This window comes from Panthera onca, chromosome B1 (genome assembly GCF_046562875.1).
Source record: "Panthera onca isolate mPanOnc1 chromosome B1, mPanOnc1 haplotype 2, whole genome shotgun sequence".
Taxonomy (NCBI): Eukaryota; Metazoa; Chordata; class Mammalia; order Carnivora; family Felidae; genus Panthera; species Panthera onca.
This window is the reverse complement of record NC_138342.1, coordinates 58,870,313-58,897,488: the sequence shown is the minus strand read 5'-3', so window position 1 is coordinate 58,897,488 and position 27,176 is coordinate 58,870,313. Positions and strand designations below refer to the sequence as shown.

The window sequence follows — 27,176 nt, the reverse complement described above, 5'->3', positions numbered from 1 at the left end:
CCCCCGTTCATGCTCTGTCTCTCTCTGTCTCAAAAATGAATAAAACGTTAAAAAAGGGGGGGAATCAATTTATGTAGCTAGCTATATATAGCTATAAGCTAGAAGACTACCTTATGTGGTCTAGGTAATGTTGGTTTTAGGCATGGGTGGTCCTGGAGCTTGAAAAATATTATCAAGACCATTTTCCTTTATCTTTCAACTTTGTTTTCCTTTGGGATGCCCTGATTCTTGTCTCAAGTGGCAGATATGGCCACTAGTAGTTCTAGGCTCATGATATTTCTTCAGTTAGTGTTTTTTATATTTCTAGAAAATGTTCCAGGAAAGGCCTTGATTGGCTTATGTGGTAGGTAGATTAATGGCTTCCCAAAGATATCCATGTCCCAATTTTTAGAACCTGTGAATATGTTACCTTACATGGCAAAAGGAACTTTGAAGATGTGATTAAGTTGTGGCTCTTAAGATGGGGTGATCAGGGGTGCCTGGGTGTCTCAGTCAGTTAAGCATCCGACTTCAGCTCAGGTCATGATCTCACAGTTTGTGAGTTCAAGCCCCACATTGAGCTCTGTGCTGACAGTTCGGAGCCTGGATCCTGCTTTGGATTCTGTGTCTCCCTCTCTCTCTGCCCCTCCCCTGCTCATGCTCTGTCTGTCTCTCTTTCAAAAATAAACATTTAAAAAAAAAAAAAAAAGACGGGGTGATCATCCTGGAGTATCCAGGTGGGTCTGAAGTAGTTTCAGGAGGAAGGCAGGAAGTCAGAGAAGAGAAAAGATGCTGTGCTACTGTCTTTGAAGATGGTGGAAGGGGGCCATGAATCAAGGAATGAGGTGGCCTCCAGAAGCTAGAAAAGGCAAGGAAACACACTCCTTTCTAGAGACTCCAGAAGGAACACAGCCCTGAGGATCCATAATAGATAATAAATATATAATAAATTATTTTAAGTCACTAAATTTGTGGTAATTTCTTACAACAGTAATAGGAAACAAATACAGCTTTTAATGATTGCCCATCCCCGAACCAACTGGTCAAACCTTAGTGTAAGAGTTTAGGTGTAGTACACTGCTCAGATATGGGTTATGTGCACTCCCAGAACCAGGGTTGAGGTAAGTCCAACCTAAATCACATGTGTGGAGTGAAGGAATGAATCCATCCTGTTCTTAACTACTCCGCAGCATGCATATCCGTATGTGTGTGTACTTATATACATTTATATTCTCATGATCCAATTAGCAGTCTCTTTGGCCTCTTGTTGAGTGATCAAACACTGGTATGAAATTTCTCAGTATTTTTTAGTCTTATATGGAGGCCACCAATCCGTCATGTATCAAGGCCAATGCATTTGTGGCATTTAACCCACATATCACCTTGAAGGCAGAGGCTACAAATGTTTCATAACTCTCCTCTGTTTATAGTTCTGATACATCTTATTCTTACTCCTTATTCTTACCACAACCTATAGTCCAGATTCAGCCCATCTGGGAACCATTTTGTGCTCTGACAGATACCTTTAGCTTTCTCTATCTAGTAACATACAACATAAGCTACCTTAGCTCTTGCCCTGACCATCATAGGCCATCACATTGGTTCTGATGTAATCACTGCATATCTATTCCCCTGGTCAAATTCTGTGAATGTATCTTCCCTTTCTAGAAGTGATCCAGATTTCAAAAAGGAATCATCAGTCTAATAATAAGGATGTATATACCACTTTTCCTATATTGTAAAGAAGCTCGGTAAAGGAATTGACCTATTGGTTTTGAAGAAGGCATGGTTCCAGTCTTCTCAGTTTATATACTTACTCACTGACTTCAGTGACCAAATCACAAAATGAAACACTATTTCTCTCTCCTTATGAAGATTCCAAACCCCAAAACCACCTTATTTTGGATCCATTTCTCTTGGTACCATTTTGCTAATAATTTTGGTTGCCAAGGTGGATTGTCTTTTAGCTCAGTTCTTTTTTATGATTTGCTTCAGGCACAACTTGACACTCACATGCCCCTGGGGACACTCCTGTGGGAAGCTGTGAACTATAACTTGGTCACTCTGCCTATTATCTTAGAGATAGAAAACTGATGATAAGGAGAAATTGTTAAAGGAAAGTTGGGCACTTGTTCCAACATGGCTTTTTTTTAACCACTGGAGAAATGCAGGTGTCTGCTGTTAATTGATGAGGGAAAGCATGCCCTACCTCTTTCTCAGCTGGAAAAACAACAACAACAACACACACACACACACACACACACACACACACACACAAAAAAAAAAAAAAAAAACCAGAGTTGCAAATGAGGTTCATTCAGCTCTCAGTTCAGGTTTGCACTATAGTTTAACACATATAACATCCATTGGGGGTGAGAACTTAAGAATGACTTTCTTTATTTTACCCATTTCATTCTCCATTCATGTAGGTGAGCTTTCACTTATAGCCTCCAATGGGGGCAGGGAGGGTGGTGGCATAAGTCCATCCTCTTCATCACAGAATCTCATCTGGACAGTCTTTTTTTAAGTTTATCTTGAGAGAGAAAGCAAGAGGGAGGGGCAGAGAGAGTGAGAGAGAGAATCCCAAGTAGGCACTGCACTGTCAGCTTGGAGCCTGACACAGGGCTCGAAACCATGAACTGTGAGATCATAACCTGAGCCAAAATCAACGGTTGGACGCTTAACCGACTGAGCCACCCAGGCATCCTGGACTCTCCTTGAGCTATTCCCATGGTCCTTGATCCTCTTAACTACTTCTCTTTCATCCTAATCCCAACCTACTCTGTTGTGGGTGCTCCTGAAATAGGTCTCCTTTTCTTTTCCCCAAGATTTCTGTGCTGGACAGGTCCAGAAGATAGAGGAGGGTAAAAGTGCTAGTCTGGCTGGAAAGTAGAATATAAATTTTAAAAAGATCTGACACTTTATATTATAGATGTTTATTTCCTATCAACATATCCCTTTCCTTTTATATCTTACATTAAAAGCCTGTCCTCTGCCCAGCACAGACAGCCCGCATTCTATCACCTAGGTGTAGAAGCTTTCAGCTTCCAGGAAATAGGGATGGGTGAAAGAAAAACTCACCTCACTATGTCAAACAAAAAATAAGGTGGCAAATGTTAGTTTGGTCAACTTCCTGACACCAATTTACAAACTTCACATCCACTATCTTTACCCCCACTTTCTCTCCTGGTACTATAAAACACATGTCTTTTTTTATTATTTATTATTATGTATCATTTGTTACTCTTTTTTTGATGATCCCTCCAGCAGGGACCTCACTGCCATGCTTAACTTAATGTTTCTCCTCCATCATCCAGCATTGCTTAATCTGTATCTTTCAGTATTCCATGTTACTCTCTCTCCCTCCTATCTCTCTTCTCCCATTCATACTCATTTTATTTATAAGTCATTCATACTAGCTGTCTCCACTCTCTCATTCTTCATTTCCCCCCAGTTTTCATCACTTTGACCTTTTGATTTGTGCTCTAGTTCACTAATTTGTTCTTCAGCTGTCTCTGTCCTTCAGGTGTGTCTACTCAGTTCATCTACTGAGTTTTATTTCAGTTACAGAATTTTAAATTATAACTATTCTTACAAATTTTTGCACCAGCCTATTTTGCTACAAGAATATGGTATCTTTTTTTATTAAAGCTTCTAAAGATATTAATTATACTTTAAAAATCACTCTCGGGGCACCTGGGTGGCTCAGTTGGTTCAGTGTCTAACTTCAGCTCAGGTCATGATCTCATGGTTCATGAGTTCGAGCCCCACGTTGGGCTCTGTGCTGACAGCTCAGAGCCTGGAGCCTTCTTCAGATTCTATGTCTCCCTCCCTCTTTGCCCCTCCCCTGCTCATGCTCTGTCTGTCTCTTTCTCCCAAAAATAAACATTAAAAAAAAAAAGAAAGAAAAATCACTCTCAGTTTGTTGTATTTATTTTATTTCCTCAGGAGTTAGTTCTGTGTATTTGGATTTATGCTTATGTTTCAGGGTGTGATTTTTGCTTAACTATTTGGTGATTCTTGGTTGTGTTTTTGTCTTTGACTTAACTTTCTCTGCTAGCTTCTGTTATTGTAGCATCTTCCAGTAATTATGAGGAAAAGATACCAGGTCTTCTATGGAGAGTGCTCCTTGTAACTCTTGGGTGTAGCTAGCCATTCAGGACATAGCTTTGCTTTGTGTGAGGGCACGGCAAGAGGACAGCTGTCTGGGAACCAGGAAGTAGGTTCTCAGCAGACACCAAATCTTCTGGCATCTCATCTGATCTTGAATTTCCCAGTCACCAGAACTGTGAGAAATAAATTTCTACTGTCTATAAGCCACCCAGTCCATGTATTCTGTTATAGCAGCTGGGGCAGATTAAGACAGCATCTGAGTTGGTATAAGTCAAGATTAGAAAACTCACCACCAGCCTTCTTCAAGTATTCAGGAATCTATTTAAAACTGTCTGAGACAAAGACATATCTGAACTTTGAAACGACTGGAATTGTTGCCCAGTTTTTCAACCTTCAGTTATGCTCAGATAGCATATCAGAGACTTCTCACTAAGGATATTCATTTCTGTGTGAAATTAGAAATAATCTTATAGGGCACCTGGGTGGTTAAGCATCTGACGTCAGCTCAGGTCATGATCGTGCAGTTCATGAGTTTGATCCCAGTGTTGGGCTCTGTACTGATAGCTCAGAGCCTGGGAGCCTGCTTGGGATTCTGTGTGTCCCTTTCTCTCTGTCCCTCCTCTGCTCACACTCTATCAAAAATAAATAAACATTAAAAAAAAAAAAAAAGTAAGAATCTTAAGTTTCCAAAAAAGACAGCTGACTCTATTTTTTCTTGTCTTTATAATGCAATACAGTGGAAATGAATGAGGCTGATGGAGAAGATAATGTCATTGAAATATTCATGACAAAATTAATGAGAGAAAATCACATTATAAAACAATATGTGCAGAGATTCTTTAAAAGGAAAAGCTAGGGGCACCTGGGTGGCTCAGTCGGTTAAATGTCTGACTCTTGATTTCATCTCAGATCAAGATCTCATGGTTTGTGAGATTGAGCCCTGTGTTGGGCTCTGTGCTGACAGTGCAGAGCCTACTTGGGATTCTCTCTTCTTCTCTCTCTGTCCCTCCCATGCCTATGCTCACACTCTCTTATTTAAGTAAATAAACTTAAAAAAAAAAAAAAAAGAAAAGTTAAATGCTTATAGAAAGGATAAACCACAAAATATAAAGTGATATTTTCAAGATGTTAAGATTTGGGGGATTTATATAGCCTTTTCTGTGAAGCTAAAATTTATTTAGTGAAATGTATTACTTTTGTCATCATAAAAAGTGTTGTACACACATTTTCAGAAATCTATCTATTTGGATAAATCAAAATCCTATATAATTGTTCTGGATCATTAAATAACATCCTAATTCTTTCATGCACAATTGTAGTTTTAATGAGTTGCTATAATAATTTAGGTGATTAATTAAAGATTGAGCTAAAATTATACCACTTAGGAGACTCATGATCAACTTATGGTAAAACAAGAAAACAATGTCTAATGTTGAGCCTTTTATTCTTTAAATTTTCGTTTTTGTATCTTATAGCAATAGCAAGATAGCAATTGCAGCAGTGGGTAGGTGGGCACAGTTCTGAGAAAAATATTGCAGAAGTGGTTCTTCATTGCCAGCGGAAGCTCATTGCTCACCCTGCAGGCTGTGTCTTAGGCAGTAGCCCAACACTGCCCACTAGTGGTTTGTAGAAACAAAGCATCAATGCCAATAAAGGGCAGGTGTTTTGCGTAAGCTTTCTTATACCTAGGACTTTTAAATTAGAATGAAAAGTTGTTTATGCTTATAGAGTTTTGCAATTCATAATAAACAGCCTCCTTATTTTATAGATGAGAAAACTGAGAAGTTAAATGAATAGCCTTAGATCCCACAGCTACATCGTAATAAAGATGGGAGTGGAACCTGGGACTCCATTGTCCCTAGCCAACATAATTTTTGCCAATCTGAGCTACCTTAGCTTTAAATTGGTTGGCTTAGAAGTCCAAGGTATTTGTCAAACATAGTCCTGAGTTGTAGACTCAATTATGCATAGGAAGCTCATGGCTCCTCATTATTTTCAGCCATCCCTTAACTTTGCCTGGTGATTTGTGATACTTTGGATATAGATAGACCTTTGAATTTTGGGGACCTATTTATTTATTCAAGTTAATGTTACATAGATGAGATGTGCAGATGGTTAATTTAAAACATCACCCAGATATTTGGTTATTGCTGATGAGATAAAGCCAGCACAGGAAGGCTAAACTTTCTGGAAATGCACTCCTTGTCCCTGATAGCAATGGTAACTGGCAGAGTCTAATAACATTTATTGCAGACATATTTTCATTGTTAAAAGGGCATGTTGTTTGTTGAGTTAAGGCTTATGTGGAATTATTATGGTTTCACTTTCCTGATCTCCTTGACACCCACAAGTAGAATTGTGGCCTTTATGTTGTGCATTTTCTTGTGGAAGAGGCACAAGTGAAGAAACCACAAAGGTGTTAACAAGTGAGATGGTGATACAGCAAGTCTAACAATTTGACAGGATGTGTATATTTGCATATCTCCTCTTGATTTGGTCTTACTTCCTCCCCCGACTGCATTTAGATATGGGAGCACTTGATTAATTTTCAAGTCTGTGATTAGAGGGAAACTCAACTGCATTTTGAACTGACTTGTAGATAGAGTTCACTGAAATGAGAGTCAGACTTATGATTAATGCCTCTAGGTGGTGCCTGTGACCTGTATTTGGATTCAGTAGCTTATCAGAGACAGGAAGAATACTATAGAGGAGTGTGTGTGTGTGTGTGTGTGTGTGTGTGTGTGTGTGTTCCACTTTACAAGCTCTGTAGGGAAACAGTGTTAAAGACCAAAGAGTGAGCTTGGGGACCCTTTGCGGTTACTCAGTTTTTATTTTTCCAATATCTTTTGTTTTTTCCCTCCTGGGAAGGAGAATTCACGAAGTTGACATAAAGAAGGAGGTGAAACCCAAGGAAGAAATTTGGAATTTTTAAAACTTATGACTAGCAGTTTATGTTTTTAGGGGTGAAAAAAATGACTCTTTCATGTATATATTGCATCTAATATTTGTCTAATAAGCATATGCAGAAGGCATTCTGTTAGCATGCTACTCTTTTTCTGTGATGTGTCTCTATAGCCAGTCTTTTTCTCTCCCTTTGTTTTAGCCCTCTCTACTGTTTGCAGCTTGGGAAGGTTGATTTGATCACTCAGGTGTTTTTTTCTGAGTTGACCTCCTGTGTGATCTGGAGGTTCTGTTAGTGTTACAGTGTAACTAAGGTGTATGTCCATGTATTAGTCTAGAAAGCAGAGCTGGAAGGACCTTTAGAGATCAGCAAGGAAAGGAGTTTTCAAATTCTCCGTTTGTGTGATCAATAACATTTCAAGCACAGATTGCCTAATCATATCTTGGGTTTAGAATAATTAAATAAAACAAACAAATAAAAAGGTCGCATAAGTCTGTAATTAACAGAGCCTGGATTGAATTAACAGAGGCTCTCAACTGTTTACAGATTTCACTATCATTCTACCATATCCACTCTTTCAGTGAATTTCAGTGGATTTTCAGTGATTTCATAGACCAAAAATTTGGGGGGTCAGTTTAGGATTGGCAGTGTTTTACTTAGGACATTAAAGCCACCCCTAATATCATGTCACCACTACTTCACAAATGAAGAGATATTTTAACACCATGTGGGTAAGAAGGATTTAATCTCAGAATTGATGACAGTCTTTCGATTTAATAATATATGTAAAACTCTACATTGTTCATTTCACCAAGGACAAATGAGCTCCTCTTAGTTTATTGGTAATCCATGAGCAGCAGTAGAGAACTATCTAGGACAGTCTCTTCATTTTTTGGGTGGAGAAACTGAGACCCAAATAAATTGACTTGTTTAAGGTCATATGTCTTGCAAGTAGCAGAGAAATGAGTTTTCCTTATTAGTTCAATAGTTAGAAAATTGGATGGCCCTCTCCCCATTTTTCTCTTTTTTTCTGCTGTTGCTGAGCGAAGGACACATACAAAAGCTAAGAAAAGGCAGTGTATGTCAGGCAGAAAATAGATCCCATAGTGGAATTTTCAATTCTATGTCATAATGGTATTTTTATTTTCTATGAAATCTAACTTGTTTCTTTTTTTCCTTTGTCATCTGTTTCCTTCTTTTCCAGGTTTCCCCCCAGATTTACAGAGGTATAATTGAAAAATAGAAGTGCGTATATATAAGGTGAACAACATGATGATGTGATAAGCATATACAATGTGAAATGCTTATCACAATCAAGATAATTAACACATCCATCACCTCACATAGATACCATTTTTTGTGTGTGTCGTCCATTTTGTTTCTGAATCCCGTTTAGAAATATATCAGTACGTATTTAAGAGAAAGGAATAATGTTTACTGAGTACTTGCTCAATTACAGGGATTTTGCTAGGTGTTTTGCATAGTTATTTAATCTTTGCCTGTCTCACAGCAACATCTGAGATCTGGATGAATAACATTAAATGCCAAAATTTCCCACACCATTGATTTTCCTCCCGTTCGGTATTTTCTTTAGAAATACAGAACCGTATCTTCTTGCCATCTGGAATTAATTGTATTATTGCCTATATATCTACACATTCTCCCTCGGTCTTCATTCTACTACAGCTGTGGTCAAAGGAGGGGCTTTTTAGAATTACCAAACAGTGCTGGTGGAGGGAAATAAATCAAGATGAGCTGCATTTGTATGCAAATTAATGAAGGGGAAGGAGAATCCAGTCAATGAATGCCATTTCCTCTTTGGGAATCATTCCCCATGTAGCAAAATGGGTGAAAGTTCCCAAGTAACCAGTCTTCACTAATATGACCACCAGGGGGTGTTCAATACTGTCAGATTCTGGTGGTTCTATCTCCAGCAAAATCACAGCACAAGTTTTCTGTAATTATGTCTTTTCTCTCTGTCCATCCTTTCTACTTTAGAATGGGATCATGAGGCAGATGTTTTATCTTTACTATTCCTTGACTTTTGGAGCTTTAATAATATTCCATAGAAAATAAGTAGTCCTTTTATGAGATTAGACTATATATTATACATGAAATTTTGAATTTACTAGTTACGTTGACCATTGCTTCTTAGACTTACTAGTTACCTTAACCATCCTAGAACCCTCCATGAAATGATGGAGGATAAACATGCCACTGGAAAGCCCTCTGCCTCTCACCTTTAATTTTCTCATTTTATTGCATTTGGTTCCAGGCCATCCTTTACATCCACATTTAAATTCCTTTCTTCTTAATAAAATATTTTCTGGCTATTTGATTCTAGAGAATTTTCTTCTAAACTCCTACAGTTCCTAATTCTTCACATAGTCCTGTATTGTCTAACACCATTAGCTTCTGCAGTGTTGCTTTCTTTCCTCTAGAAGGTTAAGAACTCCTGGAGGAAAAGCCCTGCAAAACCTTTTCCTCAGGCCACAACAGTGTAGGAGTGAAACTGTGGTCTCAATGACCATGGCAAGACATATTTTCAGGCTTCATCCTCACCCACTGTGTAAGAACTCCAGCTCCCCCAGATGTGTCCAAACTAGCTCTACAGGTCTGCCTGAGCTTACTTCACCTGTCGGTCGCTGTCAGGAGGAGCTGGTTCTGGCTCCTCTCTCCTTCAGGGATGCTGTTGCTGGGGCCACCAGAAGCATCTAGAGTCCCTGCTGTTGCATCTGCAGTGCTAACCAGCAAGCTGGCCTCCTCTCCGGTTCCTCCTGCAGAAGAAGATTTTAGTGCTTATTGACCTTTATTTACACCTTTTTTTTTTTTTTTTTTAATGAACAGCTATCTCTCTTTTTTTCTCCAGTTTACAAAATCCAAGGCCCTTAACAAAAAGTTTTAAATACAGAAATGTTTTTCTCTGTGTTGAGGCATTAGTGTATGTGTGCGTGTGTATATGTGTGTGTGTTTACCTAAGACTTTTTGTTTTTATGAAACAGGTATATTACTGTATACTTTAAATAATTTATTTCACAAAAGCCTGTATCCATAAAGTAAAACAGTCTTTCTATGAAACATTCAAATAACAATGAATGGCTTGGGCACCAACCAGACACAGGAGCAAAAAATTCACGCTTTTCCCTGGGTGTTTTTTTCCAAGTATCTTGAAACTTGCCAAGGTCTCTTATACTCTTACCTCAATTCCATTCCCTAGTTGCTTCCCCACAGCTGCCTTCTGAAACTGAATACAGCCCTGAGGGCCATAGGCTGCATTCCTAAGCCCCAGGAGAATTCTGCTATGAACTCTACTGCACCCAGGCATTTCCTCAATGTGGAGGCACCACTGTCATGGTGTTCCTAATGGCCTACTGCTCCTGGTGAAAATATCTATGGATCCACACTTTGAGGTTTGAAAGAGGATACTTCTCAGCATCATGCTTCATTGAGGTGCCCACAGTAAAAATACATGCCTCAGGCTAAATAATTTTTGATTCACTTATTGATTCATTGACTCACATGTTTTTTTCTTTGTTTCAAGAAAAATGTTCAATGAGCATGAACTCCATGTCAGGGACAGTGCTAAAGAGCTGGATAGACATTGCCCATCTGGTGTCCTCAGAGGACCTGGGGGTGGTGGTGGTAAGAGGCTGTGTTGGAACAGGTTCCAGCATTAGATACACACCGGTCCTGAAACCCACTTTCCTTTCAATGACTTTGGCCTTAGGTCTCAGTTTGGGTGATCCGTGGCCTAACCTTTCTTATGTGAGTTTCCTTGTGGACAACACCTTATCTTGTTGACATCTGGCTTGGGTTTGGATATCTCCATCCTCTCCCACCCTAGCTCATCAGACATGTTTTTATATCTTTGACTCTCTCAAGAGTATGGCTTTGGGATTCATTTCATTTTTTACCAGGACGCCCTTTTACTTCATACACATTTATAAAAGCAAATGGTTCTACTCTACCAAAAAGACCTGGGCTCTAAATTCAGTTACTGTGTTGAGAGAGACATAATTCTTTTAATCTACAGAATCTGAGCCCTGATTCAGATGTAATATCTTGTAATAACTGTGTATATAATTTTGAATTCTTTTTCTCCTCCTCTTCTTCCTCCTAACTTAACTTTATATATAATAAATGCTAGCAGATATTATTAAAGATTCTTGAAAACATATTTTAAAACCTGCATCATCACCCATTGTGTGAATGTCCCATAAATGATTTCACCATATGATTGGGGAGTTTGTGTTTTGTTTGTAAATTTTTGCTGTTATATAAAAAATCTTGTGATGAGAAACTTCAGATATAAATCTCAGTCCACACGTATTTCCTTAGGAATAACTTCTAAGAGTAGAGTTACTTATTAAACAGGAAACTTTTTTCCATAATTTTTCACCAATTTTTCTTTCTGCCAGCAATGTATGAGAACTATCCCACTGCATCTTTATTAACTTTTAGCATGTATTATTTTGGCATTTTGATAGAGGCATTGTTTTAATTTATATTTTTTGGTTACCACTAAGAATGTACATTTTAATATGTTTGTTGGCTTTTGTATTTCTATTAGTTTTTAATGCTTTTCATGATGATTTATGAGCTTGCTTTATATGGTAAAAATACAATGGCCCTTTGTCATAATTGTGCCAAGAGTTCTTTCTCCATTATGTTGTCTTTTCATTTTGGTTATAGCATTTTTGATATGTATAAACTTAAAATTTTTATATGTCCAAATTTTTTCATATTTTTTGTGATTTCCTGACAAGTATAATTTACATCCAAATATCAGCAAAATATTCACATATTTTTCTATTTAATTGTTTTATTTTAAAGCCATTTTAAAAACATGAAGTTTACTAGATTTTATAGAATCTATCTCTTCCTCAAAGATTGATCTAGTGTACCTTACATTCTTTGTTGAATAATTAATTTTCCCTCTTGTTATGATGTTGACTTTATGATATGTTCTTTTATGAACGATGGTTATTCTGAGTTTGTCAATTTTGTTTTAGTAATCTGCCTGTCTCCCAGTACAACATTGACTTAATTACTATGATTTTGTTTTTAAGTTTATTTATTTATTTATTTAGAGATAGAAACAGCATGAGTGGGGAGAGGCAGAGCGAGAGAGAGAGAGAGAGAGAGAGAGAGAGAGAGAGAATCCTAAGCAGACTTCACACTGCCAGCCCAGAGCCTGATGTGGGGCTCAAACTCACCAAACCATGAGATCATGACCTGAGCCGAAACCAAGAGTCGGACGCTTAACTGACTGAGCCACCCAGGTGCTCCAGTATGATTTTACAATAAATGCTAATATTTGGTAAAGCAAGACTCCTTTATTATTGCATTAAGAAGTTACTCTGCACTCTTGTCTATTTATAGTTCTAGGCTAAATTTAGAATAATTTTATCCAGTTGGGATTTCTCATTATTCCATTCAAAAAGTGTTTATGGAGTCCTTCACCGTGCCAGGCATTCCTTATTCTAGGTGCTGGGGAATGGAATGCACTTGTGTCCAAGATAGACAATCACTGCTGTCGTGGGGTTCATGATCTCTCAGAGGAGACAGACGGTAGACAAATAAAGGAATGGCTGTACAGTGCAGTATCAGGTGGCGTTGGTGTGACAAACAAAAAAGCAGGGCAACGGCAGAGAATGATGGAGATGGTGTTAGAGAATGTTGTTCAAGAATATTTCTATGAGGAGGCCATGAGAGAGTGAGTGGAAAAGAGTAGTCACAGGCAGAGGGATCATGGGTTCCTGGTGCCAGAGGAGCGGGAGGAAGGCTTGTGTGATCCGAAGGAATGAGGGGTTATAGGGATGAGGTCAGGAATGGAGTCAAGGGCCAGATCATGTGCAGCCCTGTAGGGCCTGAAGAATACTTTGGATTTTAGCAAGTGTTTTGATTAAGATTATGAAACATTTATAACTTACTTTGGGAAAGAGTTGATATATTTTCAGAATTCCATTTTTCCTTTGAAGAAAGTAGTCTCTTACCATGTTTTCGTTTCCTTTTATCCCTTCACCTCCTTCTACTTTACACTTTATAGTAAAAATATGTCATTTTGTTTGTGTAGGTTCCTCACATGTTTTTGGGTCATTTCTAGATATTTTATATATGCTTCATGGTACTGTCAGTGGAATATATATTCTATTGTATTTTCTAACATACTTTCTGGTGTACAAGAAAATGTGGATATACATTGTATATCTTACACTTGAGTACTAAATTTGAAATTTTCGATTAATTCTTTACCAGTTTTGTGTAAACAGTTTTAATTTCATCTTCCATCATAATGACAGTATGTCCTCTCCATTTACATAGCTCTACCAGATCAAGAGTGATATTGGATAGATATCTTTGCCTATTTACTATTTATGTAAATGCCTCTAGATTTATTTTTAATATAAGGTTATTATTTTAGAATATTTATTTGCACATTAAATAATTTCCTTCTAGTTCTAGCTCTTAAAAGTTACTTTTTTCCCTGTAAGAATGATTTACTGACTTTCAGATTCCTTGTTAGCATCTTTTGATGATTGTATGGCTTTTGTTCTTTGACTTGCAGATTTAAGGAAAGATTTCTAGAAAAAAAAAAAAGATTTGTAGATTTCCTAATATTAAACAATTATTGGACCCTTTAAATCAATGCTGTTCAGGGGCGCCTGGGTGGCTCATTCGGCTAAGCATCTGACTTCGGCTCAGGTCATGATCCCACAGTCCATGAGTTCAAGCCCCGTGTCGAGCTCTGTGCTGACAGCTCGGAACCCGGAGCCTGCTTCAGATTCTGTGTCTCCCTCTCTCTGACCCTCCCCTGTTCATGCTCTGTCTTTCTTTGTCTCAAAAATAAATAAACGTTAAAAAAAATTTAAATCAATGCCGTTCAATTATGGTAGATGTTTGCTCTAGTCTACTGATCAATTTACTTTGTTCTTATTTTATTTGGTCCTTGTCAAATTCACATAAGTAAGACCAATTTATAACTTTTGTATTTTGGACTCACTTTGGTCACCTTTGCTATTTTGGTTATGAAATTAACTGGATCACCTACCAGTAAAAATGTCTGGTCCTAAAATCTTTTACTGGATATAATTAGATGATAACCTTCAATTTCTTCAAAGCTTATCGATCTTCTCTTGTTTGATATTTTTCAAGCCAGTTTTGATTCCATATGTTTTTCCTCTCAACCTTTTATTTCATTGAGATTTGGGGATTTGTCAGCACAGACTTAGTAATTATTTAATTTCAGGAAAATCTCTTTTCATCGTAAGGCCCTTCTTGTCCCTGTAATTTAGACTTGAGACCATAGAGGCAGGACTGGGGTGATCTGAGAGACTGACGTTGGGCTCCACTCATTTGTCCTTATCTCATTATCTATGAACAAATATATTCAGATGGAAGCAAAGGGAGGCAGAAGGAGATGTTTAATTATTGAACATGGATTTCAAAAAAATGCATATTCTGAATACTTTAACAACACAAGGGCTGGTACATGATGTAGACTAGTGTAGATTGATATAGAGGGTTTTGTTGGCAGACCACCTAGGTTTAAAACCAGACTCCATCACTGACTAACTGTTTGACCTTGGGAAAATTGCTGTGCTTCCCTGTGCTCCAGGTTTTTCATTTGTGAAATGAAGATTAATTAATTTGCTGATTCAACAAATATTTATTATATTTATTGAGAGCCACCTATGTGTTAGGCACTGCTTTAAGATCTGCAAATGCCTCAGTAAAAAAAGTACTTGATCTTTGAGTGTATCCTACTTGGAGTTCTTGAGCCTCTTAGATATACAGATTAACTTTCCCCACCTTCATTGAGATATAACTGGCACATAACATTGTGTAACTCTAAGGTGTATAATGTGCTGATTTGATGTACTTACATATTGCAATATGATTATCATCACAGTGTTAGCTAACACCCCATCATTTCACATAATTGCCATTTCTTTTTTGTGGTGAGAATATTTAAGATTTACTGTTTTAGCAACTTTCAAGTGTACATCATAGGATTGTTATTGATTAATCACAGTGCTGTACATTAGATCCCCAGAACGTATTCATTTTCTAACTAGAAGTTTGTACCCTTTGATGAGCACCTCCCCATTTTCCCTGTCTCCCAGCCCCTGTTAACTACCATTCTGCTCTCTGTCTCTATAAGCTCAGCTTTTATAGATTCCACCTATATCATATAATATTTTTCTTTCTGTGTCTGACTTATTTCACTTAGCTAATGTCCTCAGGGACCATCCATGTTGTTATAAATGGAAGGATTTCCTTCTTTCTCATGGCTGACTAATATTTTATTATGTAGAAATATAATATTTATATGTACATATTTATGTGTATGTAAATATATATATTTAATACATCTACTTTATCCATTCATCGATCAGTGTTCATTTAGGTTGTTTCTATATCTTGGCTATTGTAAATAATGCTGATATGAACATGGAAGTGCCCATACAACTTCAAGATCCTATTTTCATATCCTTTGGATGTGTACCGAGAAGTGGGATTGCTGGATCATATGGTAGTTCTATTTTAGATTTTTGAGGAACCTCCACACTGTTTTCCATAGTGATTGTACCAATTTACATTCCCACCAGCAGTACACAAGGATTTTCTTTTCTTCATATCCTCACCAGCAGTTGTTACCTCTAATTTTCTCAAGGATAGCTATTCATTCTAATAGGAATGAGGTGATCTCTTACTGTGGTTTTTAATTTTTTTTAATTTTTATTTATTTTTTATTTTGGGAGAGAGAGAGAAAGGGTCCACAGATCATGGCTTGAGCCAAAATGAAGAGTTGGACACTCAACCAACTGAGCCACCTGGGCACCCCTCAACCTTTTTTTAAAATCAAATTTGAAGTTATTGGTCACTATTTCTTCACATTTTTTTTCTGCCCCTTCCTCTCTGTTCTTTCCTCTGTGACTCCTGTTGTACATACTTTGGTAGCTTGTAGTTTCCCACAGCTGCCAGAAGCTCTGTTCATTTTCTTCATTCATTTTCCTTTCTGTATAATCTCAATTGACCTGTTTCCACATTTTCTGATTCTTCTACCAGTTCTGCCATGAAAAAGTAGTTGGGAGTAACTTTGGGGTGGGCACTTCTTTATAACACATATGGGAGTCCTCTTAAATGACATTTGAGTTGAGACTAGGTCATAATAAAATCTGGTTTCCAAAGGTGATGGGTTATTCTCCAACTGAATTGCAGACTCTCCCTCCATGGGTTGGAGAAGGGGGGTTGATCCTTCCCTGGGCATCTCCACACACCAGTGCACTTGATGGGAATTTCTGTGTTCCTACTTTAGCTCTCCAGATATGCTATACAGACAACTGTTCTAGTTCTAAGAACTTTATTTTTTAATAACTCGTTGCCAATTGTTCTAAAACCCCTTCCATTTGCAAAGGAACTTTTATGATTTAGGTAGACATGAATTTTTCATAGAGAAGTAGGAGGACTTAATTATAGTTTCAACACACATTGGCATGCTTGGAAGTATCCAAAAGGAAGTCAAAGAATTTTGAGAATTTAAGCCAAGATACTTATTTCATCTTAATAATGTTGTGGCTTGATGTTATTTTACCAGTAAATATTCCCATAAGTATCAGATAATTGGGCTTTATTCTATGGCCTGAAGGCCAATATTCTTGGTGCAACCAACTGAAAGACTGAATTCCAAAAATGGAATTTCTCCATGGAAAATATGTTGTTTCCAGCCCTTGGTATTCACACCTAAGGCGTGTTGGCAGCTGTTCTTTGGCCAGCGGAAACAGGCATGGTGGTACATAAAGGCAGTTTCTATGGAAACCTGAACCCAAATGATACTGGGGCTGTGAAGATCAAAGGCAACACCCTGAATTGTTTGGAGAGCCCAATGAAGGTTTCAGAACTTTATCGTTCTCCACAGAAAACACTACAGCCAAGAATTTGAAATGCTTTCTTCTCCAGGTGCATTAGAACTATGTGCATAAAATAGAAATTTGTAGTTTGCTCATGAATTTATCTGTTCTAATTATTTTACCAGCTATTTTACAACATCCTTCTCTGCCATAAAGAGAATTGTCATCTTCCATTAATGCTGTGATGAATACGGAAGTGTCGATACCACTTCAAGATCCTATTTTCATTTCCTTTGGATGTATACCCAGAAGTGGGATTGCTGGATCATATGGTAGTTCTATTTTTAATTTTCTGAGGAACCTCTACACTGTTTTCCATAGTGATTGTACCAATTTACATTCCCACCAGCAGTACACAGGGGTTTTCTTTTTTTCACATCCTCACCAACAGTTGTTACCTCTTATTTTCTCGAGCATAGCCATTCTAACAGGAATGAGATGATTTTTTACTGTGGTTTTTAAAATTTTTTATTTTAATAAATAAATAAAGCAATAAGACACACAAAATATGCTGAGCCTATAAATTTGGTGGCAGAGATTGATTTATTTTCTTTTTTTTTTTTTTTTTTTTTTTTTTTTTATTTTATTTTATTTTATTTATTTATTTTTTATTTTTTATTTTTTTTTATTTTTTAATATATGAAATTTAAGGTCAAATTGGTTTCCATACAACACCCAGTGCTCATCCCAAAAAGTGCCCTCCTCAATACCCATCACCCACCCTGCCCTCCCTCCCACCCTGCCCTCCCTCCCACCCCCCATCAACCCTCAGTTTGTTCTCAGTTTTTAACAGTCTCTAATGCTTTGGCTCTCTCCCACTCTAACCTCTTTTTTTTTTTTTTTTTCCTTCCCCTCCCCCATGGGTTTCTGTTATGTTTCTCAGGATCCACATAAGAGTGAAACCATATGGTATCTGTCTTTCTCTGTATGGCTTATTTCACTTAGCATCACACTCTCCAGTTCCATCCATGTTGCTACAAAAGGCCATATTTCATTTTTTCTCATTGCCACGTAGTATTCCATTGTGTATATAAACCACAATTTCTTTATCCATTCATCAGTTGATGGACATGTAGGCTCTTTCCATAATTTGGCTATTGTTGAGAGTGCCGCTATAAACATTGGGGTACAGGTGCCCCTATGCATCAGTACTCCTGTATCCCTTGGATAAATTCCTAGCAGTGCTATTGCTGGGTCATAGGGTAGGTCTATTTTTAATTTTCTGAGGAACCTCCACACTGCTTTCCAGAGCGGCTGCACCAATTTGCATTCCCACCAACAGTGCAAGAGGGTTCCTGTTTCTCCACATCCTCTCCAGCATCTATAGTCTCCTGATTTCTTCATTTTGGCCACTCTGACTGGCGTGAGGTGGTATCTGAGTGTGGTTTTGATTTGTATTTCCCTGATAAGGAGCGACGTTGAACATCTTTTCATGTGCCTGTTGGCCATCCGGATGTCTTCTTTAGAGAAGTGTCTATTCATGTTTTCTGCCCATTTCTTCACTGGGTTATTTGTTTTTCGGGTGTGGAGTTTGATGAGCTCTTTATAGATTTTGGATACTAGCCCTTTGTCCGATGTGTCATTTGCAAATATCTTTTCCCATTCCTTTGGTTGCCTTTTAGTTTTGTTGGTTGTTTCCTTTGCTGTGCAGAAGCTTTTTATCTTCATAAGGTCCCAGTAATTCACTTTTGCTTTTAATTCCCTTGCCTTTGGGGATGTGCCGAGTAAGAGATTGCTACGGCTGAGGTCAGAGAGGTCTTTTCCTGCTTTCTCCTCTAAGGTTTTGATGGTTTCCTGTCTCACATTCAGGTCCTTTATCCATTTTGAGTTTATTTTTGTGAATGGTGTGAGAAAGTGGTCTAGTTTCAACCTTCTGCATGTTGCTGTCCAGTTCTCCCAGCACCATTTGTTAAAGAGACTGTCTTTTTTCCATTGGATATTCTTTCCTGCTTTGTCAAAGATGAGTTGGCCATATGTTTGTGGGTCTAGTTCTGGGGTTTCTATTCTATTCCATTGGTCTATGTGTCTGTTTTTATGCCAATACCATGCTGTCTTGATGATGACAGCTTTGTAGTAGAGGCTAAAGTCTGGGATTGTGATGCCTCCTGCTTTGGTCTTCTTCTTCAAAATTACTTTGGCTATTCGGGGCCTTTTGTGGTTCCATATGAATTTTAGGATTGCTTGTTCTAGTTTTGAGAAGAATGCTGGTGCAATTTTGATTGGGATTGCATTGAATGTGTAGATAGCTTTGGGTAGTATTGACATTTTGACAATATTTATTCTTCCAATCCATGAGCAGGGAATGTCTTTCCATCTCTTTATATCTTCTTCAATTACCTGCATAAGCTTTCTATAGTTTTCAGCATACAGATCTTTTACATCTTTGGTTAGATTTATTCCTAGGTATTTTATGCTTCTTGGTGCAATTGTGAATGGGATCAGTTTCTTCATTTGTCTTTCAGTTGCTTCATTGTTAGTGTATAAGAATGCAACTGATTTCTGCACATTGATTTTGTATCCTGCAACTTTGCTGAATTCATGTATCAATTCTAGCAGACTTTTGGTGGAGTCTATCGGATTTTCCATGTATAATATCATGTCATCTGCAAAAAGCGAAAGCTTGACTTCATCTTTGCCAATTTTGATGCCTTTGATTTCCTTTTGTTGTCTGATTGCTGATGCTAGAACTTCCAGCACTATATTAAACAGCAGTGGTGACAGTGGGCATCCCTGTCGTGTTCCTGATCTCAGGGAAAAAGCTCTCAGTTTTTCCCCGTTGAGGATGATGTTAGCTGTGGGCTTTTCATAAATGGCCTTTATGATCTTTAAGTATGTTCCTTCTATCCCGACTTTCTCAAGGGTTTTTATTAAGAAAGGGTGCTGGATTTTGTCAAAGGCCTTTTCTGCATCGATTGACAGGATCATATGGTTCTTCTCTTTTTTTTTGTTAATGTGATGTATCACGTTGATCGATTTGCGAATGTTGAACCAGCCCTGCATCCCAGGAATGAATCCCACTTGATCGTGGTGAATAATTCTTTTTATATGCTGTTGAATTCGATTTGCTAGTATCTTATTAAGAATTTTTGCATCCATATTCATCAGGGATATTGGCCTGTAGTTCTCTTTTTTTACTGGGTCTCTGTCTGGTTTAGGAATCAAAGTAATACTGGCTTCATAGAATGAGTCTGGAAGTTTTCCTTCCCTTTCTATTTCTTGGAATAGCTTGAGAAGGATAGGTATTATCTCTGCTTTAAATGTCTGGTAGAACTCCCCTGGGAAGCCATCTGGTCCTGGACTCTTATTTGTTGGGAGATTTTTGATAACCGATTCAATTTCTTCACTGGTTATGGGTCTGTTCAAGCTTTCTATTTCCTCCTGATTGAGTTTTGGAAGAGTGTGGGTGTTTAGAAATTTGTCCATTTCTTCCAGGTTGTCCAATTTGCTGGCATATAATTTTTCATAGTATTCCCTGATAATTGTTTGTATCTCTGAGGGATTGGTTGTAATCATTCCATTTTCATTCATGATTTTATCTATTTGGGTCATCTCCCTTTTCTTTTTGAGAAGCCTGGCTAGAGGTTTGTCAATTTTGTTTATTTTTTCAAAAAACCAACTCTTGGTTTCGTTGATCTGCTCTACAGTTTTTTTAGATTCTATATTGTTTATTTCTGCTCTGATCTTTATTATTTCTCTTCTTCTGCTGGGTTTAGGCTGCCTTTGCTGTTCTGCTTCTATTTCCTTTAGGTGTGCTGTTAGATTTTGTATTTGGGATTTTTCTTGTTTCTTGAGATAGGCCTGGATTGCAATGTATTTTCCTCTCAGGACTGCCTTCGCTGCATCCCAGAGCATTTGGATTGTTGTATTTTCATTTTCGTTTGTTTCCATATATGTTTTAATTTCTTCTCTAATTGCCTGGTTGACCCACTCATTCGTTAGTAGGGTGTTCTTTAACCTCCATGCTTTTGGAGGTTTTCCAGACTTTTTCCTGTGGTTGATTTCAAGCTTCATAGCATTGTGGTCTGAAAGTATGCATGGTATAATTTCAATTCTTGTAAACTTATGAAGGGCTGTTTTGTGACCCAGTATATGATCTATCTTGGAGAATGTTCCATGTGCACTCGAGAAGAAAGTATATTCTGTTGCTTTGGGATGCAGAGTTCTAAATATATCTGTCAAGTCCATCTGATCCAATGTATCATTCAGGGCCCTTGTTTCTTTATTGACTGTGTGTCTAGATGATCTATCCATTTCTGTAAGTGGGGTGTTAAAGTCCCCTGCAATGACCACATTCTTATCAATAAGGTTGCTTATGTTTATGAGTAATTGTTTTATATATCTGGGGGCTCGGGTATTTGGCGCATAGACATTTATAATAGTTAGCTCTTCCTGGTGGATAGACCCTGTGATTATTATATAATGCCCTTCTTCATCTCTTGTTACAGCCTTTAATTTAAAGTCTAGTTTGTCTGATATAAGTATGGCTACTCCAGCTTTCTTTTGGCTTCCAGGAGCATGATAGATAGTTCTCCATCCCCTCACTCTCAATCTAAAGGTGTCCTCAGATCTAAAATGAGTCTCTTGTAGACAGCAAATAGATGGGTCTTGTTTTTTTATCCATTCTGATACCCTATGTCTTTTAGTTGGCGCATTTAATCCATTTACATTCAGTGTTATTATAGAAAGATATGGGTTTAGAGTCATTGTGATGTCTGTATGTTTTATGCTTGTAGTGATGTCTCTGGTACTTTGTCTCACAGGATCCCCCTTAGGATCTCTTGTAGGGCTGGTTTCGTGGTGACAAATTCCTTCAGTTTTTGTTTGTTTGGGAAGACCTTTATCTCTCCTTCTATTCTAAATGACAGACTTGCTGGATAAAGGATTCTCGGCTGCATATTTTTTCTGTTTAGCACACTGTAGATATCGTGCCAAGCCTTTCTGGCCTGCCAAGTTTCAAAGGAGAGATCAGTCACGAGTCTTATAGGTCTCCCTTTATATGTGAGGGCACGTTTATCCCTTGCTGCTTTCAGAATTTTCTCTTTATCCTTGTATTTTGCCAGTTTCACTATGATATGTCGTGCAGAAGATCGATTCAAGTTACGTCTGAAGGGAGTTCTCTGTGCCTCTTGGATTTCAATGCCTTTTTCCTTCCCCAGTTCAGGGAAGTTCTCAGCTATAATTTCTTCAAGTACCCCTTCAGCACCCTTCCCTCTCTCTTCCTCCTCTGGGATACCAATTATGCGTATATTATTTTTTTTTAGTGTATCACTTAGTTCTCTAATTTTCCCCTCATACTCCTGGATTTTTTTATCTCTCTTTCTTTCAGCTTCCTCTTTCTCCATAACTTTATCTTCTAGTTCACCTATTCTCTCCTCTGCCTCTTCAAGCCGAGCCATCGTGGATTCCATTTTGTTTTGCAATTCGTTTAAAGCGTTTTTCAACTCCTCGTGACTGTTCCTTAGTCCCTCGATCTTTGTGGCAAGAGATTCTCTGCTGTCCTGTATACTGTTTTCAAGCCCAGCGATTAATTTTATGACTATTATTCTAAATTCACTTTCTGTTATATTATTTAAATCCTTTTTGATCAGTTCATTAGCTGTTGTTATTTCCTGGAGATTCTTCTGAGGGGAATTCTTCCGTTTGGTCATTTTGGAGAGTCCCTGGCGTGGTGAGGACCTGCAGGGCACTTCCCCTGTGCTGTGGTGTATAACTGGAGTTGGTGGGCGGGGCCGCAGTCCAACCCGATGTCTGCCCCCAGCCCACTGCTGGGGCCACAGTCAGACTGGTGTGTGCCTTCTCTTCCCCTCTCCTAGGGGCGGGATTCACTGTGGGGTGGCGTGTCCCGTCTGGGCTACTTGCACACTGCCAGGCTTGTGTTGCTGGGGATCTGGCGTATTAGCTGGGGTGGGTAGGCAAGGTGCACGGGGGCTGGAGGGGCAGGCTTAGCTCGCTTCTCCTTAGGTGATCCACTTCAGGAGGAGCCCTGTGGCAGCGGGAGGGAGTCAGATCCGCTGCCGGAGGTTTGGCTCCGCAGAAGCACAGAGTTGGGTGTTTGCGCGGAGCGAGCAAGTTCTCTGGCAGGAACCGGTTCCCTTTGGGATTTTGGCTGGGGGATGGGCGGGGGAGATGGCGCTGGCGCCTTTGTTCCCCGCCAAGCTGAGCTGCCGTCCGGGGGCTCAGCAGCTCTCCCTCCCTTTGTCCTCCAGCCTTCCCGCTTTCCGAGCAGAGCTGTTCACTTATGACCTCCCAGACGCTAAGTCGCGCTTGCTGTCGGAACACAGTCTGTCCGGCCCCTCCGCTTTTGCCAGCCAGACTCGGGGGCTCCGCTTGGCCGGCGAGCCGCCCCTCCGCCCCGGCTCCCTCCCGCCGGTCCGTGGAGCGCGCACCGCCTCGCCGCCCTTCCTACCCTCTTCCGTGGGCCTCTCGTCTGTGCTTGACTCCGGAGACTCCCTTCTGCTAATCCTCTGGCGGTTTTCTGGGTTCTTTAGGCAGGTGTAGGTGGAATCTAAGTGATCGGCAGGACGCGCTGTGAGCCCCGCGTCCTCCTACGCCGCCATCTTCCGGCACTCCCTCTGATTTATTTTCATAAACCATGGATAATCTATTCAGTGTGTTATTTTTCCCCATACACTCTTCTTCCTATGTACAAACACCCATGTTGCCAGATGCACACACAGCTAAACCACAGTTCTACCTGTAAAGAACATTTTGACCTACAGTAGTATTTTCTCACATTAAATGTCATCCTTACACTGATTCTTTGTTTAGTATTTCGATACAAATCCCATTATCACAACCTTAGCAGAAATTAAAGTGGAAGAAAATATATTCCCATGAATGTGTCTTCCCAAGAGTGCATTTTGTTTTTATTTTGTGGAGCTTGATGTGTACTCGTTTCTTCTGACAAGCTCCCAGTTTATTAAAGTCCTGGTGAATGACAAAGGAGCATTTTCTTCCTGGCTAGTGCAGATTGTCAAGATAAAATCTCTGAACATACTACATTTGTCTGTGGGGATTTGCATCCTTGGTTTCAAGGGCCATTTTAGAGCCAAGTGGATATGTTAAGGTTAGTTGAAGTAATCAAAAGCATCATATTCACCATGAAGTAATGAAATGAAGACTGGATATGTTTATGCCAAGATTTATGATTAATTTGTGCACATGAAATATGGAGGGAGGCAATGGTATAATTTGAAGAACCTCTCTATGAAATACTTACAAGGCCTTTACTTCTCATAGACATCCAGAACCAAGTAATCAAGCTACCTAGACCGTATTTATTAGAGTCTAGTTTTCTTAACATTCCTGAAGGGAAAAGTTGCTTTTTCCCACCTTACAGGAGCACTCCATCTCTGCTTCTCCTCTCTGAGACACAGAGTACCAGCCACATTTCCAGGCTGGTTCTACATATTTTCTTTACTTTTCACTCCTGCTTTCATCCCTCACCTATGAGGGGCACACTTGCCAGAATCTCCTCTCATCATACCTCTACTTTTTCCTTTCCCCACCACAAACAAAGGACTTTTGACTCAGAATTGTGATAAACCTCAATCTGGAATTTTCACTTTTCTTCTTGCAAAGCATTACGTTTTAATAGTGAGCTATAATATAACTAAGGTTTAAATCAAACTGGCAAATTGGCTGTTTGCCATTTAATACACAGAATCATAGGATGAAAAGATATAGAAGGGAACTTGGAGAGTATTTATCAGTATTTTGCCATCATTTTTCACTAGAGGACTTCTGCAGAGGAAAAAGAGCCAATTCAGCAGATGTCTGGAGGCACAGAGAAAGTTCCAGTCAGAATGAATATAATATATAATGTCTTTGAAGTTCACTATTTTAGCTTTAAAATTTTCTGCAACTTTGAAGTTGATACTAAATTATACCTTTACTTGTTTTCTAATAAAAGTAGTTCTAGAATTACTTACCATTAAGTATAGTGGTCCCTATTTTTCCTTCACCTTTGTGTAGCATCTAGCACGTATCTTTATACCTTGAGGAGAATGTAAACCCCAATACAAAAAATACAGACTGGACAATTATATCCTATGGTAGGTGAGTAAACTGAGACCTAGAAATGTAGAAATTTGCTTAAGATCACCATGGTAGAATCAACATGAGAATTCAAGTCTAATGGCGTTCAGCCCAGTGAGCTTCTCATCAAACTCAGACATATGTTTCAACCTGATATCTTTTCCACATGTGTTCCTGGAAACTAAGGTTTCTGTAAGTCAGGAACATCTTTGGAACCTGACTGACCTCACTTAACCTGGTTTTCATGCCGTATAAGGATACCTGAAAAACCACTGTAAGAGTAATTGTGTGTCTATATATGCCTCTTTCAGTAGCTTTGCTCACAAGGGGAGACGTGAGGGTGTGTGTGTGTGTGTGTGTGTGTGTGTGTGTGTGTGATAGCAGGTGAAGTAGGGAAATGGTGAGTGGTGGTGGTGGTGGGTAGCATTCAACAGATCATTTTTTTCCCCATTTTCTGAAACCACTACTTTTTCCTGAAACCCATTAGTCTGGTTTTGGCTTTAAGCTGCTGAAGGAAAGCATTATTCAGGGAGTACTGCAGGGGCTGATTCTTGTGGAACTCATGAGAGTTAGATTTGGCTGATGTCAAAATTTTCATCAGATTTTGAATTTTCAGAGACATTTTGTACTCTGCTTATGAGATTGATATAAATAGTTTTGTTCTCTGTCTCCCAGATAGAAGCATGGATAAAAAGAAGAACTTCATTTGTTCCACATGGAAGATAACAAAATATATTTGAGTGATTGGATGGATGGATCTTTGTGGATAATCATTAATCAAATTTACATAACCATTTTCATGAATAAGGGAAAATTTGCTATTCTAAGCTAAGTTGACAAAAAGAGGTAATACTATGTCCCTTAAAAAATATAATACAAGTGAAATGTACACACTCTAACCAACCAGGTAGAAATAAGGAAAAATCCTTATTGCTTCCTTTCATAGGTGAGATTAGAGAATTCTGACTTTTCTCTTTGGTCAGGTGAACCATTCATAGGTATTATGTGAATGCCTTTATCAAATAATCCTGGACTTCTCAGGATACCTATTTCAGTGCCAGCCACTCAGATAGAAGTTGGGAATATAAAAATAGCTAAGGTCAGTTGTGCCTCAAGTTTCTTACAGTCCATTGGAAAGACAAGTACATGAATAACTAACCATAGTATAACACAACAAAGTTTTATGCTGGTGGTACAAATGAGAAGAGAGATTCTGTTAATTGTTGTTACTGCAGGGGGCTACAGAGGGTTTCACTGAGAAGATAAGTTGTAATGCAAGGATGTATTAACTTGGAAGTGGAAAAGTGGAAGGAGAAAAGCGATGGCAAGGCGATGGTTGGAAATGGGAGTGCGCCATGATCTGTTGAGGAAATGGCAAAGAAAAAAGGTAAGTGCAGGTTCGACCAAGAAGGGCACTTATGGCATGCCAGCATGAACCTGGGAGCCAGCCAAGGTTTTAAACCGAGAAATCATTGATTGGGTTTGGGCTCTTTAAAAAGCTATCTCTGACAAGAGCTTGTAGAATCGATTGGGTGGTGGGTGGTGTGAGAAGATTAGAGAGAGGGGGACCAGTGTTATCTAATTCTGTAACCCTTTTTTCTTTTCATACAAACTCAAAAGTTGCTAAAAATAAAGGAAGGTTTTAGAAAAGCTGATTTTATCTCTGATAGGTGAGGTGACAATAAATAGAGATAAAATGAAGTTGCATGCAATGAGAAGGGGAAGTGCAGGTGCAGGAATTATGTGAGGAAAGACTAAAAATCTCTTTAAAACAAGACATTCAGAAACAGTGATTTGTCCAAGGTTGTAGGGATGTTGGAAGCCATCACAAAATGATCCTTTAGCCAACTAGAGAAGAGTGAGAGAGCAGTGAGAAGACATATCCGTATTGTGTATTTATTCCATATGATGTAATGTTAAATGAAAAAAGATATAAATTTTTTTTAAGTAAACATACTCTCTGCCCTCACATAATCACAGCCTCCCACGGTACCAGCATCCCACATTAGAGTGGTACATTTCTTGCAGTTGATGAACCTACACTGACACATTATTGTTCCTCAAAGCTTTGTAATCCACATTAGGGTTCCCTCTTGGTGTTGCACATTCTGTGGATTTTGACAAATGTACAATGACATGTATCTACTATTACAGTTTATTACAGAATAGTTTCACTGCCCTAAAAATCTTTTGTGCTTTTTAACACTTTTATATAATAATCATAACATTTT

General features: G+C 38.6%; 1 protein-coding gene and 1 long non-coding RNA gene across 8 annotated transcripts in view; one reads left to right on the top strand and one right to left on the bottom strand.

Moving 5' to 3' along the window:
• Positions 1 to 27,176, top strand: part of COX18 (cytochrome c oxidase assembly factor COX18) — an 80,748-nt gene that overhangs the window by 22,940 nt on the left and 30,632 nt on the right. For 5 of the 6 annotated variants that reach the window (XR_013555248.2, XR_013555247.2, XR_013555243.2 and 2 more), the window contains 3 exons: positions 17,034 to 17,180; positions 25,621 to 25,791; positions 26,181 to 26,332. The gene's annotated coding sequence lies outside the window, so the exon portion shown is untranslated. The remainder of the gene's footprint in view (positions 1 to 17,033; positions 17,181 to 25,620; positions 25,792 to 26,180; positions 26,333 to 27,176) is intronic. The other variant, XR_013555246.2, reaches the window with a different exon arrangement.
• Positions 2,261 to 27,176, bottom strand: part of LOC132692445 (uncharacterized) — a 28,234-nt gene continuing 3,318 nt past the window's right edge. The window contains exons 3-4 of one of the 2 annotated variants that reach the window (XR_009616355.3): positions 9,630 to 9,771; positions 2,261 to 2,512 (exon numbers count right to left, since the gene is read on the bottom strand). This is a non-coding gene — a long non-coding RNA (uncharacterized LOC132692445). Of the gene's footprint in view, positions 2,513 to 3,928; positions 4,266 to 9,629; positions 9,772 to 27,176 lie in introns of those variants that run through there. The other variant, XR_009616354.1, reaches the window with a different exon arrangement.